This window comes from Spodoptera frugiperda, chromosome 23 (assembly GCF_023101765.2).
Source record: "Spodoptera frugiperda isolate SF20-4 chromosome 23, AGI-APGP_CSIRO_Sfru_2.0, whole genome shotgun sequence".
Taxonomy (NCBI): Eukaryota; Metazoa; Arthropoda; class Insecta; order Lepidoptera; family Noctuidae; genus Spodoptera; species Spodoptera frugiperda.
In genome coordinates, this window is record NC_064234.1 from 1896347 (window position 1) to 1909187 (window position 12841).

At 35.4% G+C, this 12841-nt stretch overlaps 1 protein-coding gene and 1 long non-coding RNA gene across 4 annotated transcripts in view; one reads left to right on the forward strand and one right to left on the reverse strand.

The window, feature by feature from the left end:
* LOC118266850 (uncharacterized) overlaps nucleotides 1-10540 on the reverse strand; it is a 35677-nt gene extending 25137 nt beyond the window's left edge. Inside the window, exon 1 of one of the 3 annotated variants that reach the window (XM_050703046.1) lies at nucleotides 10193-10540. The gene's annotated coding sequence lies outside the window, so the exon portion shown is untranslated. The remainder of the gene's footprint in view (nucleotides 1-10192) is intronic. The other 2 variants (XM_050703047.1, XM_050703048.1) reach the window with 2 other exon arrangements.
* The window catches only part of LOC126912175 (uncharacterized), a 44151-nt gene that overhangs the window by 25689 nt on the left and 5621 nt on the right, over nucleotides 1-12841 (forward strand). The window lies entirely within an intron of this gene.

Below are 12841 nucleotides of genomic sequence, written 5' to 3' on the forward strand. Positions count from 1 at the left end.
AAAATGCGCACTTATCTGAATGTCCTTTTGTCCTATGGTTGGCAAAGGAGGATAAGGGCATTACACTTTTAGTAAATAAAACTAAAGGTGGTCCCTAAGTTATCGTTGATAGAAGACCTAAATATACCTCTACTAAAGTTTTATAATTGATAACTCATATCGAATATTCAAAGAAAAGGCTAATAAGAAACAGATTAAGAAGAAAATCATAAATGTTGTGTAACCCCTTTAAATGTCATTGATGGCACCCTACCAAGTAGGTAACATCCAAACAAAACAAGCAAAGCTTTGGATCGACATTCCAAGTTGTCATTGATCTAATTGATTGAATGCCTTACAATCGTGATTTACCGATAAAGATAGTATCGACAATCGACTTAAACAGCGTGAAATCGTCCGTCCCAAAAGCATTGATTGGTACAGTCCAAATACAGTCCTCTTTGTATTAGCTCGCGGAACTGATACTGAACTGAATAGTGATGGTAATGTCAGGGCCGAGCTAACTGGTCCGTTGTGACATTCTACCGAGCTATCCGTAGGTGTCACTCATATTCAATAAATAAATCAATTCAGGAATGTTGTTCATATGATTAGGGAGTTTCATACTTGACATTTTCGGTACCTGCTGTTTAGTGTTATAGTTCGTGTGCGATGGGATTTTAGACACGGTACAATTCTTATTTGATCAACAATGTTGCGGTATTTTCGATAATAACTGGAGCTCTATTGTACCTAGTACTAATACTAATTAAATCCTTTTTAGGATTTCTAATATTGTCCCGTTCTTGTTTTGCTTCAGATAGCCTGAGCTTCCCGATTATTTTATCCCGTTTTCGTTTTAAAACAATTCTTGTTCTGGTAATAGTGAGCAGAAGAAAATAGCATCCATCCAATTTGGTGCAGTTCTGCGCGTAGATACCTATATACCAACACATACTTGGTACATTTCGAGGATAGAAGTGTGTCTCCGAATATACTTAAACATTGTTTGTACGTAAGTTTCGGTAGGTTCCTGTTTCTGATGTTATATGTGTTATGTTATATGTTCTACCGTGTCCTCCGGGCGGTCTTCGCAGTGAGGACACCCGGGCGTTTCCTCCCGCCCAATCAAGAACAGGATCCTACCGAAACTCCTGTGTCCGGTAAGCACCTGCGTCAGGCGGTAGGTGAGGACGCCATGGCGCCTCTCTAGCCACTCCTCAAACAGGGGACTTACCTCTGCAATAACAGCGAGCCCAGCCCTCGGTTGCGACAGTCGTTGCTGCACAACACACATTGTTTGTACACGTGGTGGTGCAGATGAATAATACTTTGCGGCGCTTGTACGCCAAAAACTATTGATTTTACGAAAAAGTTATCAATACATAAATTGTAGGAAATTTTCTCTAGTTTAATTTTGTAGATAAATATTTTTTCGTAAAATGCGTCGAAACGGAGATATTAATAAAAAACCGTTTTTAGGCGCCATTTTTTCAATATGGCGGCGCGAGCGGCGGTTGTACGAGGTGGCAAAGTTGAAATTCGAAAAGAGCATACCCAAATCTATAAATTCACCAATTTTCAACACTCCCGGAAAACTTTCCAGGTAAAACTACCAAATGACTGGACTATAAAGAACGATATCTAATTGTTCCTTAAAATTAAAATAATGTAGGCATAGAAATACAATCTGTTTTGGATAAGATTCAGTGGTGACTACAACCTGTTTGGTAAAAGGCCAGAAGAAAGAATAATGATTTATTTACGAAGATTTTGTATCTTTTTTTACTTGGAGATATTTCATTGTTGTTTGGTTCCTGAGTTACGAGTGAATGATAAACGGATATATTTTATTCATCGGCTTCACAGAATTTATTGCTGAAAGAATTTATTTCTTGTTTAACAAAAGAATGGATTGTTGACTCCTCCATCAGTCAATTCAATGAAAAGTGGGAGTTAAGTCACTGCGGTTTTTCCATATTTTTACACAAAAGTGGTAAAGAACTCATGATTTCTAGGAATGGTCCGTACTACTTAGGTATTTAAGCTTATTTAGCAGTCTTAAGTAGAAATCCTGAGCATTAAAATCTAGAACAACTACAAAGAGTAGAAACCTCTGTCACTTCAGCAGGTCTAATTCTAGAACCTACCGTCAAAAATCGCCTTAACTTATGCTCCTTTTCTTGTATTACAAATGGTCCTTTTCCTATTTGGCACAGAACAATTCGCCAATACTGACCGAAGATCGATAACATTACATAAACCATTGCTTAACACTCATTGTTAACCAGAGGGCGACTGCGGCGGGCGATGCGCGTACGCAATTGCCAATTACAACTACCAATACACGAACGTAAAGTTTTAAGTTATGAGCGTTACTGTGAGTAAAGCTTGTGGGTGACTTTTCAAAACAACTCATTTACTTACTACACATTAAATAAAATTTAATTTATGCATAGCCTGGCATTTATGGCTTTACTTACCAAAAACTGTATAGGTACACCTTAGGCAAAAGTTTTCAGATATTCAATGGGAAGTTTATGGTAATTTAATTAGGACTGACCAAGATCTGATTTTGGAAAGGTTAAAAATATTTATTAGAATTTCGGATTAGCACAGCAAAAGAAAGAACAATACAGTATTTTTGGGGCAGACGTTTAAAAATGGTAAAAGCTAAATAGTACCTACTTTTACTATTTACATTTATTTATTTTCTAAGGAAGTACAACCTTACGGTTAATAAAAAAGGCATATTTATTTAGGTATCATCACTTACCATCAGGTGAGATAGCGGCCAAACGTCGACCCATAAAATGTAAAAAAAAAAAAAAAAAAAAAATTTTGAGATCCATTATAACTTTTACAGCAACATAAGTACAAACTTAATAATATCCTCAAATTAATCGACACGCAAACTCCCTACGGAGCTGTCGACAGGAAAAATTACAATGAAGAAAATCCAATCGTATCACCAGCATATAAAGTGTATTTTTTAACAATAAGCTCCATAACATAAACGAGAAAGAAATATTGATTTATGTAAATTAGTTAATTTATTTGATTGTTCTTAACTTAAAGTTAATTCTGTTTTGTACAAAATATAAATAATATAGCCGACCCGGAAAAATAAACATTTAATAACTGGTCTGAATTTGACACTAAACAACTTACTAATTACGACAAACAACTTTCCCGCCATTAAAAGACAAAAAAACAAAATGGCTACCCTCAGCTGTCACAGATAAATTAAATAAAAGTAATAAAAACAGTAATCTGAGTCTGGCCAGTTATTTATTACCCCTGATGCAGTTCAGGTGAAGATATCACAATAATTGGACTTCTGTTTCGTTGATAAATTATTCAGGAATACGAAAAACATTAAGTTCATTGATCTCATTGTCTTTGCGTTTTATTAAAACTTGTCATGAATATTTATAGTCGACTTTCAATGTATAATAGTTGTTAACTTATCTCTTTGGTCTTATTTAATTAATTAATTTATGCAGATGTTTTTTGAGATGCCTAGGTCATTAACAAGTCTTTTTTTTTCAGTCATCTGATGATTTAGACAACATATCAGCAACATTCACATGTATCGCCATTTTATATAGGTAGTGTGAATATTTTAGTCTTAGTTTTTATTTTTATTTAGTCTATGTTTTTAAGTTCATGTTATGTAATATGCTTCTTACATAATTTTTATTAATAGGTAGTGTGATAATATTCAGGTGTTGTAGGTAAGTTTTAAATAATACTTTTCCATAAAAAGTGACGAGTTGTTAACACGAAAACGACGATCCATCAATTTTTATTGCCGCCAAGATTGTTTTTTCGCCATTTTACCCGACCGAGTCAATAAGTGGTGTTATGATTGATGGCGTATTGTAATTTCACTCTATTATATCGCTCCAAGTGTAAAATGTATGCGTAAACCAATCAATATCACGTACCTATCTTGTTTCTCTTGAATTTTACTTGTTCTTAACTAATTGAGAACCGAGGAGAGATTTTATCTCGGCAATTTTGATGGTTCCAGTAATTTATTTGCTTGGTAAATATCGGTATTACAACAGTTAAAAATCCTCTTTTTGCGTTGTGTGTTGAAAATCGAACAAGAAAACCGAACATAATTATTGTTGCCAGCCTATTGGATTGTGCAGTAAAGAGCCATTATTTTTCTAATAGGTACCTAGCTCCCGAATAAACCTTTGACAAATAACTAGCATTTTCCAATATTCACATACAATTACGTAAGTACAGGTAAACATAATATTTATAGATGTCAACATATACATTTTTCCACTTATCACATACTCAACAACGTTTACCTACATCATTTTAGCGATTTTAATTTTTAATATCAACAACCTGGGGCTACTAATTAAGGTTTTTAACAAGATGCTCAATTTCAGAAGACAATCTTCAGTAATTAGTGGTTCGGTGCACTTAATTACTAATTATTTTAATAATTTAACGGTAGCTCTCACCATTAACTGGTTTTCTCAACCCGATCACTGCACGTCCACTTAACCGCCAAGGACTATTCAATTATGATATTTTTAATTGAAACCATTTTGGGATGAGTTAATTGTTTTAAGACAAGTCTCATTATTTCAAAATATGTGATTATAATTCATAAATACGTAGTTATAAACAATGATGGAATCACCTTTCCAAGAGACACTGGCATTAAAATGTTCCATGTGCCATTTTTATTTAGATCACTCATCAAACTGGTGCTTTTTAAAGTATAATGGGCGAAAATTGTTCCATTTATAAAAGCGCAAAGGTCAAAGGAGTATGAATAAAACATGAGGAGGTTCCTTCAACCATAATTCATAAAAGATGGACAGTATATTTTGAATGGCCAATAACTGATCGTTAAATCGCGAAACACCGAATCATTTCGGCATTAATCCAACAATCATTGCCATCATTTCGTGTTTACTCGGTGTACTGGCGCAGTTCTTTTTTAATTCACCCATTGACTTAAAAAGGTGGTAATATTTCATGTGGATCGTCCACTTTTTAGTTCGGCAAGTGCCCATAACCAATGGAGGAAGCCATTACAGAGGATATATTGGTCGAGAATTCATTGCAGCCGCCGCACAGCACATCAATATTGTTGAGTGCGAGCGAGCATGTGTTTATTTATATCGAATAATAAAAATGATTTGATGGGCTTTAATCCATCTTCTTCCCCAATAAAAAGGTAAGTATGAAGATAATCCTACAAAAAAACATAAGACTTTTAGCAAGGGTGTGTGGCGACACATGACAAGTGACAGATGACAGAAGTCGCACACAGACTATCGACGAGCAAATCAACGGATGACGTCATTAACCTAAATCGCACATGGGAAGTTTACATGTGAATAAACATGGATAGAAAATCCCAACGAACACTGTTAGGCAGAAAGCTCGCCAGGCATGATCATCTCACCTGGTCGAAGGATCCTCCTTTTCTTAGGGAACTTTACTCTCTGTTCCCTAAAGGTGAATAAAGTCACCGCTCCTTGTCTCTCACAAACAATCGAAAGTAGGTAATCAGTTAACCGCATTTTTTTAAGAAACATAATACCTACTTTACCAACAGCCTGAAAAACGAGGGAAGTTCAACAAATTGTAGGTGAACGTTAATTTGTCAATACAGTCGCTTTTAGCACTGTATACTCATAAATATAAGGACACAAAAAGTATTCGATTGTTTCTGACTATCTTGTTGCATCTGGTTTAAGGATGACACTCCACTCCATTGCGATTGAAAAGAGAGAAAGAGGCATCGAAAGTTGTAAAATATTAAAGGAAAATTATAAATAAAATTATTATTTAGTTGATACGATTATCATTCCATAGTTTAACACAGAACTATCTAGTCTATCTACATTAATGCCAGAAAAAAGGCAGTAACTTCTATGTTTTAATCGAGGTTTACATATAAGTACATATAAGTAAGAACGTTGGCAGCCTAACATATTAAGGTGGGCGTAATATGGTCAGTATTTTGCAAAAGAGTTCGGAATTTGTTTGTTTCCAAAATAGCTCTGCACTGTCTCGCTGCACTGCGGAACATCAGCTTAATTTAAGGTCTCTCCCGGTATCGAAGCCTGCTCACCTCTCACATTGCGATAAAATCTCCATCGCCCCATGAGGTGTCGAGCATTTTTTTATAAGCTACCAACATATTTGTGATCAATTATAGCCCGGGTGTGGACGTTTTGTGGTAATTAATTTATTGCTACATCACATACATTCTTAAATCTCTCTCAAAAATAAGCTTTACTTTTTATCTTTAGGTTTTTCTTTCTGCTCGTTGCATTTGCAAAAGAAAATAACACTGTAGCGTATACTGCGTATGTTCAATTCTCTTGACGTCAGGACCTACTTTAAATAAAAACAAAAAGTCACAAAATTCTTTTCAATTTGCCACCACACAAACATCTCGCAGTGACTGGAATAGAGAAACGGCGTGTGGTCGACCTCTCGTCAAACCTGCTCCATTCAGTAAAACAGAACGCCCAATCAACTTTCAGGAAGTGCAAGACTGCACGCAAAGATTAAACGGCGCTTAATTCGTAACAAAACAATTATTTTTCTTTAATTAATGCACTGGGACCGAGGCACAAGCCACGTGAATTCTGTTTCGCGTCAAAAACAAAAAATAACATTGAACTTGAAATGTTGCCAGACTGGCTTCAATTCCACACATTTTTTTGCAAGGCAACTCCACAAAGTTGCTCCATATTCAGTCCAACTCTAGCTTGACCTTTTCCATTAATGACAACACAGAAAAAACTGGAACCTCCTCTTTATTTTTTGGTCCACGATTAATGATAATATGATAAATGTTTTGCAAATTAAAATTGGTTAGAGAGTGAAGTTTTAAACGAATTCTCATTTGTTTTAAGTTAGACACAATTTTATGCAATAGTCCCTGTTATTTTGGATACATCAATATGTTCCAATTCAAAATGAAAAGTTTCAAAGGCCATCTAATCTTAACCGATAGACACAAAGGTTAACGTTTAGGAACTTAAAACCTAACAAAAAAAAAAGCTAGGTTAGGAAGTACCAATTCTAATTCTACATAACGAAATTCTAAGCTCAGCTAATCTCTAGGCATTTAAATCATCTGTGATCTGTGTAAGTAGGTATGAGTATATTTATCGTTTCCCATTAAAACGGGATTTCGTCCATTAACAAATTCAAATTAACCGTTTTCTCCTTTTATTATGCCGAGACCAATGTTAATTTTTAAATAAATATATTTATTTTAAATCAAAAGTGTGTCATGTGTTAACGAGCTTTAAATTAGAACATTAATCTTTATTATACTAACAAAATGATTTATACAAAATTCGATAAATGTATTTTTCGATTTTCTGCATGCGTCACTTGTATATGAAGTAGTACATACTACATAGTCGGATTGTTGTAGAAACAATTAGTGGGTAAGTATTAAATGTTTTAAATGTAATCTAATACTTTTTGAGTTATGAGATGATAATGTGTCTGTGTGTGAGTGTGATCCCATATTGACTCGATACGCGACACCGAGAAAACCCTTTTATAGACGCCCTAAACCAGTTTCCGCGCTGCGCATTGTTTACAGATGACTAATAAGAATTAGTATCTAATTAGTTCGCACGTTGACACTTGACTTGTCACACCCTCGCACGGTCATTAAGGTCAATGATCCACAGGTACCATACAAAGCACCATAACACAACTATTCGTCCTGTGACAACACCCGCTGATACATAGGAAAAATAAGTCTATAAAATCGATTAAAACATCGATACATCACATTTTATTACAAAATAAAACATCATTTTTTTCACCAAACACTCAATTATGATAATCCTGAATAATAACTTATCGATTTATATTTATTTACGAATATAGGTATCGATAACGTCGAGAAAAGGTCAACAACCATAAAGTTCTCGAATTAGAGAATAGGAAATTATGTTCGTGGATAAAATAATATTTAAAATACGACACTAATGTTCAAGAAAATATCGCGAGCATTTCGCGACTCACTAAAATGGAGAACGAAATTAACATTACAAAGCGTAAAATAAAATTAACATCTGCCATTCTTTTCTGGTGTAATAGGGCTGACAATTTCAAAATCGTAATTTATCCTATTTTTTCGAAACTCTCATGCGGTATGCTAAAGATTACTTATAGGAAGTCTGTTGTCTGTGTGCTAGGAAAGGAAATATAAATCTAATACAATATCAATAATTTTTCATAATGATCGTATTCGCCAAAAGTTAATTTAATTTAAACTTTAAGCTTTTTATGATTTGAACGTAAGTTCCTATATAGGTAAATTGCCTATTAGGGACACGCGGAAACTAAACAAACCTTTATGCCGCATATCGATTTTTTTATGTCTCCTATTTACTTTTCCATAAGAATCACTGTTTGTCCCCAAAATTTTATTATATCAGTAGGAACTAATTTCTTTCACATTAGTAAGTAGAAAATTAATGAAAGTTCTATCTCCGAATTTCGTAAGACACACTGTTACGTTTATTTAAAGCAGTTCGACATTACAATCGGTGACATAACTCGATCGATAGATGCACATCGTGTGGGTGCAAGTGTGTACATAGAGATACACTTGTGAGCTTAATATTCACTATAACATGGTGCCAAGTGGTGTTTGAAGCCCACTGCTATGAATGTTACAATGAAATTGGATATGAAATGGGTATAATTTTATAAACTGACTTGATTTAAAACAATATTTAGGTGCATACTTATGGCGTGATAATTAAAATTGTCATACAAATTAATAATATGGTGGAAATGTTCTTAACATTGTAACCTTCGGGTTATATAGGACTGTCTAAAATATCTGCGGTGAATACTTGAATGTGACTTAGACTTAGAGATAGAGATGGCTAGGTTTAAGCACTTAAATCGATATATCCCATTACCAATTTTACGTCGATAAAACCCTCACCTCGAAGGTTTAAAGTCCTTTATTACCTCTACCTAAGTAAATAGGCTTGAAAATATTTACACCCTTGAGTAAATTCACTTGTAGGAACCTACAGCTCGAGTCTACCTGTCTGTTAAAACCTGTGCGTGCGTTTCGCGTTCATTTTTCTTTCTTATTTGTTTTACGGTATTACATTACCTACCATTCTCTTTGACAATACCTACACTATATTTAGCATGCTTACGTCGATAAACACACGGAACGGATAGTTTAAATATGTAAAGTTTGTCAACCATAAACTTTTAAAAAGCATTCTTCAAATTCCTAAAAAAGAATTGATTTAGAGAATAATTCATGTTTAGTGTCTAAAAAAATAGTTAAGTATTCTGGTCAGTTAGGTTTTTTGCACCTTACAGAGGTCATTTGTCTAGAAAAGATTTGCGTATTCTATCCCCGTATACTTAAGTACTAGAGATGACAAAATCATTGGCCACGTGCAGAAACAAGGCTCTCGCGTTACGTGACAGCCCTACGCGATAGGTATCACATCACACGAAATGGACGGGCATATCATCTTTTTAAAAAATGAAAATGTCAGCCGCTATAGGTAAGTTGTTTTAATATTATTACCAGTCCACGTTTGTTTGTCAATTCTGTTGTGTTCTTTTGTTTATTAGCTGTTAACAGACCCGGTTCCCGGTGCTTAATCGGATCTTGACTTTTTTATAAACGGTAAATTTTTAAAAGCTAGTTTAATATTCATTTATTTATTTAAAATTCTCTAAAATTTCATTTTTATATATTACTTATAAAATACAATATAAAACAACATTTAAATTCATATTATTATTATTTTAAACGACTTTTAAGTCCGACTCGAATGAAAATAGAAGAACGAGAAATTATTTATTGATCAATAAAATTTTAGAGTCTTTGTCGATGAGGTAGCTTTCTTGCATTACAATTTTACGTCTCTACAATGTGGAAAATATATCCAATTGCATTAATGCACCAATAATTTAGCCTTAATTTTATGTTTATAACAATTTAACAACATAAAATAAGCAAGTGACAAGATAATAGTGGAGATGCCTTTAAAATGCCCGGAGCTCATCGTTCACCGCGGTGCATTTAAATTAATTTCGAAGCACATAAATAAGTAGGTAGCTGCATAACATAAATGAATGCATAAACTTTATTGTCTTGGCAAAGTCGTAACTTTAAACATAGATGCGTAATATAAAGTTCTAAACTCACCTTGTTAGAGAACTCCAAGGAAACAAACACACAGCCTTGTAATCACAATAATTCCGATGGTGGTGCACGTGGTACTGGCACAACTATTATAGAAAACACCGAAACGCGGGAAAAAAAACAAATGAAAATCTATTCTAAATTCAAACGGCGCGCGGAACCACAGAAATGTGTCAGTGGCGCGTCGCGGCGGACGGCCTAGGCACTAAACGTGAGTAGAATTCTGAACAGTAAAAATGGTGGGGACCAAAATCGATTTTTTCGAAATTTTTGAGAACGGTAGTGTCGCATCGGTGGCGAGGTTTTGAATGGCGCGGCGGGCCGCTGTACATCCGAGACTGGCTAACAAAGCGGCAGGACATCGACTTTATAAATTGATTTTGTCCAACACGACGTAACTGTACCTCGCTGTAGATTCGGCTAAATAATAGGCGGGTACTTTGATGCCCTTACTAATTACAGTCGATCAGATGATGAAATCTATGTAATTAGAGCATAGGTCATAAGTTAACTAAGTTTAAATAATATTCCAGTATTCTTAGCTACTTCATCCATTTTTATAAGGTCCCATTTCTTGCTTTTTCTTACACAGCTACATCTAAAGCAGATATATTTATTTCAGCCACGATAACATGCACACATAACGTGACATAACACTTATCTAAGTGAATGCAAATATTGGAAAAGTTGTTTATTTATCAAATTCAATATCTGTAAATATTGATTTAGGTACTTTAATTCACTGGGATGAATTAGGATTAAGACTGGGATCCGTACATCGGGCACACTGCTTCCAGCAGCTGCCTTTCTTCTTTTTTTAATGGGGGAAACCTTCAAAAGGCGCCTAGCTTTTTTGGGATAAAAGACTAAGGAGTGTGGGATTTTTACCTCACTAAAACCATTCCGGTGGGTGGCCACCCTCAACCCCTGTAAGTAGTAACCGAGTCCTCTTAATAGACCTACTCCGGAGACCCTACGGTGCTATGTCTGTTACGGCACATCCCTAGGGAGACGTGTGTCTTCCTTGTGCAACTTGTGCAAGTTGCGTACTCTCTGTAGCCTTTATCAAGTCATCTGTCCAACTCTGGGTAGACGTTCTGCGCTAAGCTTGCCGGTAGTGGCCTCTATCTCTTTTATTGGACGAAAAATCATATGATTCCTCCCACCCCATCCTGGCATTTCAGACTCTTATTGACTATGTGACTACTCCATTCCAACTCATTTTTCGTGCCGGAGCCTCGGTGTATGGGTATGACATGGCAATCTACCAGGGGGAAAACCTCCCATTTGAATTATCCTGAATAACTAAAGCTAAGCTAAGTACTAAGAAGTTTGATTTACTAACTCCCACAGCAATTATTACCTACCTACCTTTCTTAATTCGGACTTAATCTATAAAACAAACATTTGCGCTATTGATAGACCAGTAGCTAACCATTAACAGTTTAAACTAAATTAGCTGCACTCTACTGGTCAATGACGGGCAGGTAAACAGAGGTCAAGTGTCTTCAGAAGTGGTACTGAGTCATGCACGAACGAACTGTCCAGAATCTAGACAAAACTGAGTAGAACTTCAAACTTCAGTAAGTACTTTAAGCAAAAACTGAAGTACCTAGTTTGAAAAAAGCATTTGATTAGCTCATTTTTTGCACTTAATACAGTTACAAACACTTCATACAGAATGGTAATAACGCAGTTTTTTCTACACTTGCATTAAGTAGCAAGGCATCTCAATTAGATGTATTGCAATGTCCTTGTAAGTAGGTGCTCAATGATAAACAAAATAGGTAAATAAATGCATGGCTTAAAAAGCTAATTCAGTTCCTTAAAAAGTGGGCTGGCGCTACGCAGCAGTAGATATGACATGTGCTCTACATGTGTAACCAATCTTGTGGGCCCTGACACGGCTTGAAACTGGTCGAGTTACCTCGTCAAATAGTTACGGTTAGTTTCTCAGATAGGTTACCTACTCTCTCGGATATTTAGGTTCTTAGATTCATCACATACACCGCTCACTCGGTGAAAAGGCGAAACTACTAGGATAATAATTAATCATCACAATTAATCACAATTAATTCTCCGAAACATGACTATCATAATACGACACCCACAAGATTAAATCTGCAATAAAAAAGTGCCACATTTTACCATCAACACGTCATTATCTATGTATCTATGTAAAAACCGCATTAGTTATGACTTATTATATGTTGAACTTTAACACGTTGTTCATTCTTTAAGGAATTCGGTAAAAGAGTAGCATCTCAATAAATCTGGTGATAATAATCTAGACGTGCTTGTCGGTGTTTGGCCCAAGTTATAAGATAGCAACAGTTGTTACTACAAGGGTTACCTAATACTACAAAAAGATAGTTATTTTTATAGGTATTATTCACTGTTAATAAAGTAGCTTTTGCTAAAATAAGTAGGTGTATCTAATCCCATGTGTACGGAGCGTCGCGCGTGCCTCAAAGAACCATCAAACCACCACAGATGGGCCTCGTAGGCCTGATGCCTGATCCGCAGCAGCGGACTACCTAACAGATCTATCGGGACTCCGGCTCAAAAGCAGGAATAGGAACGGGGTGGTTTTCAGTCATTAAGAATCTTACGCCTTACTCAAGGCAAGAGAAGCCATTGGACGATTTCCCC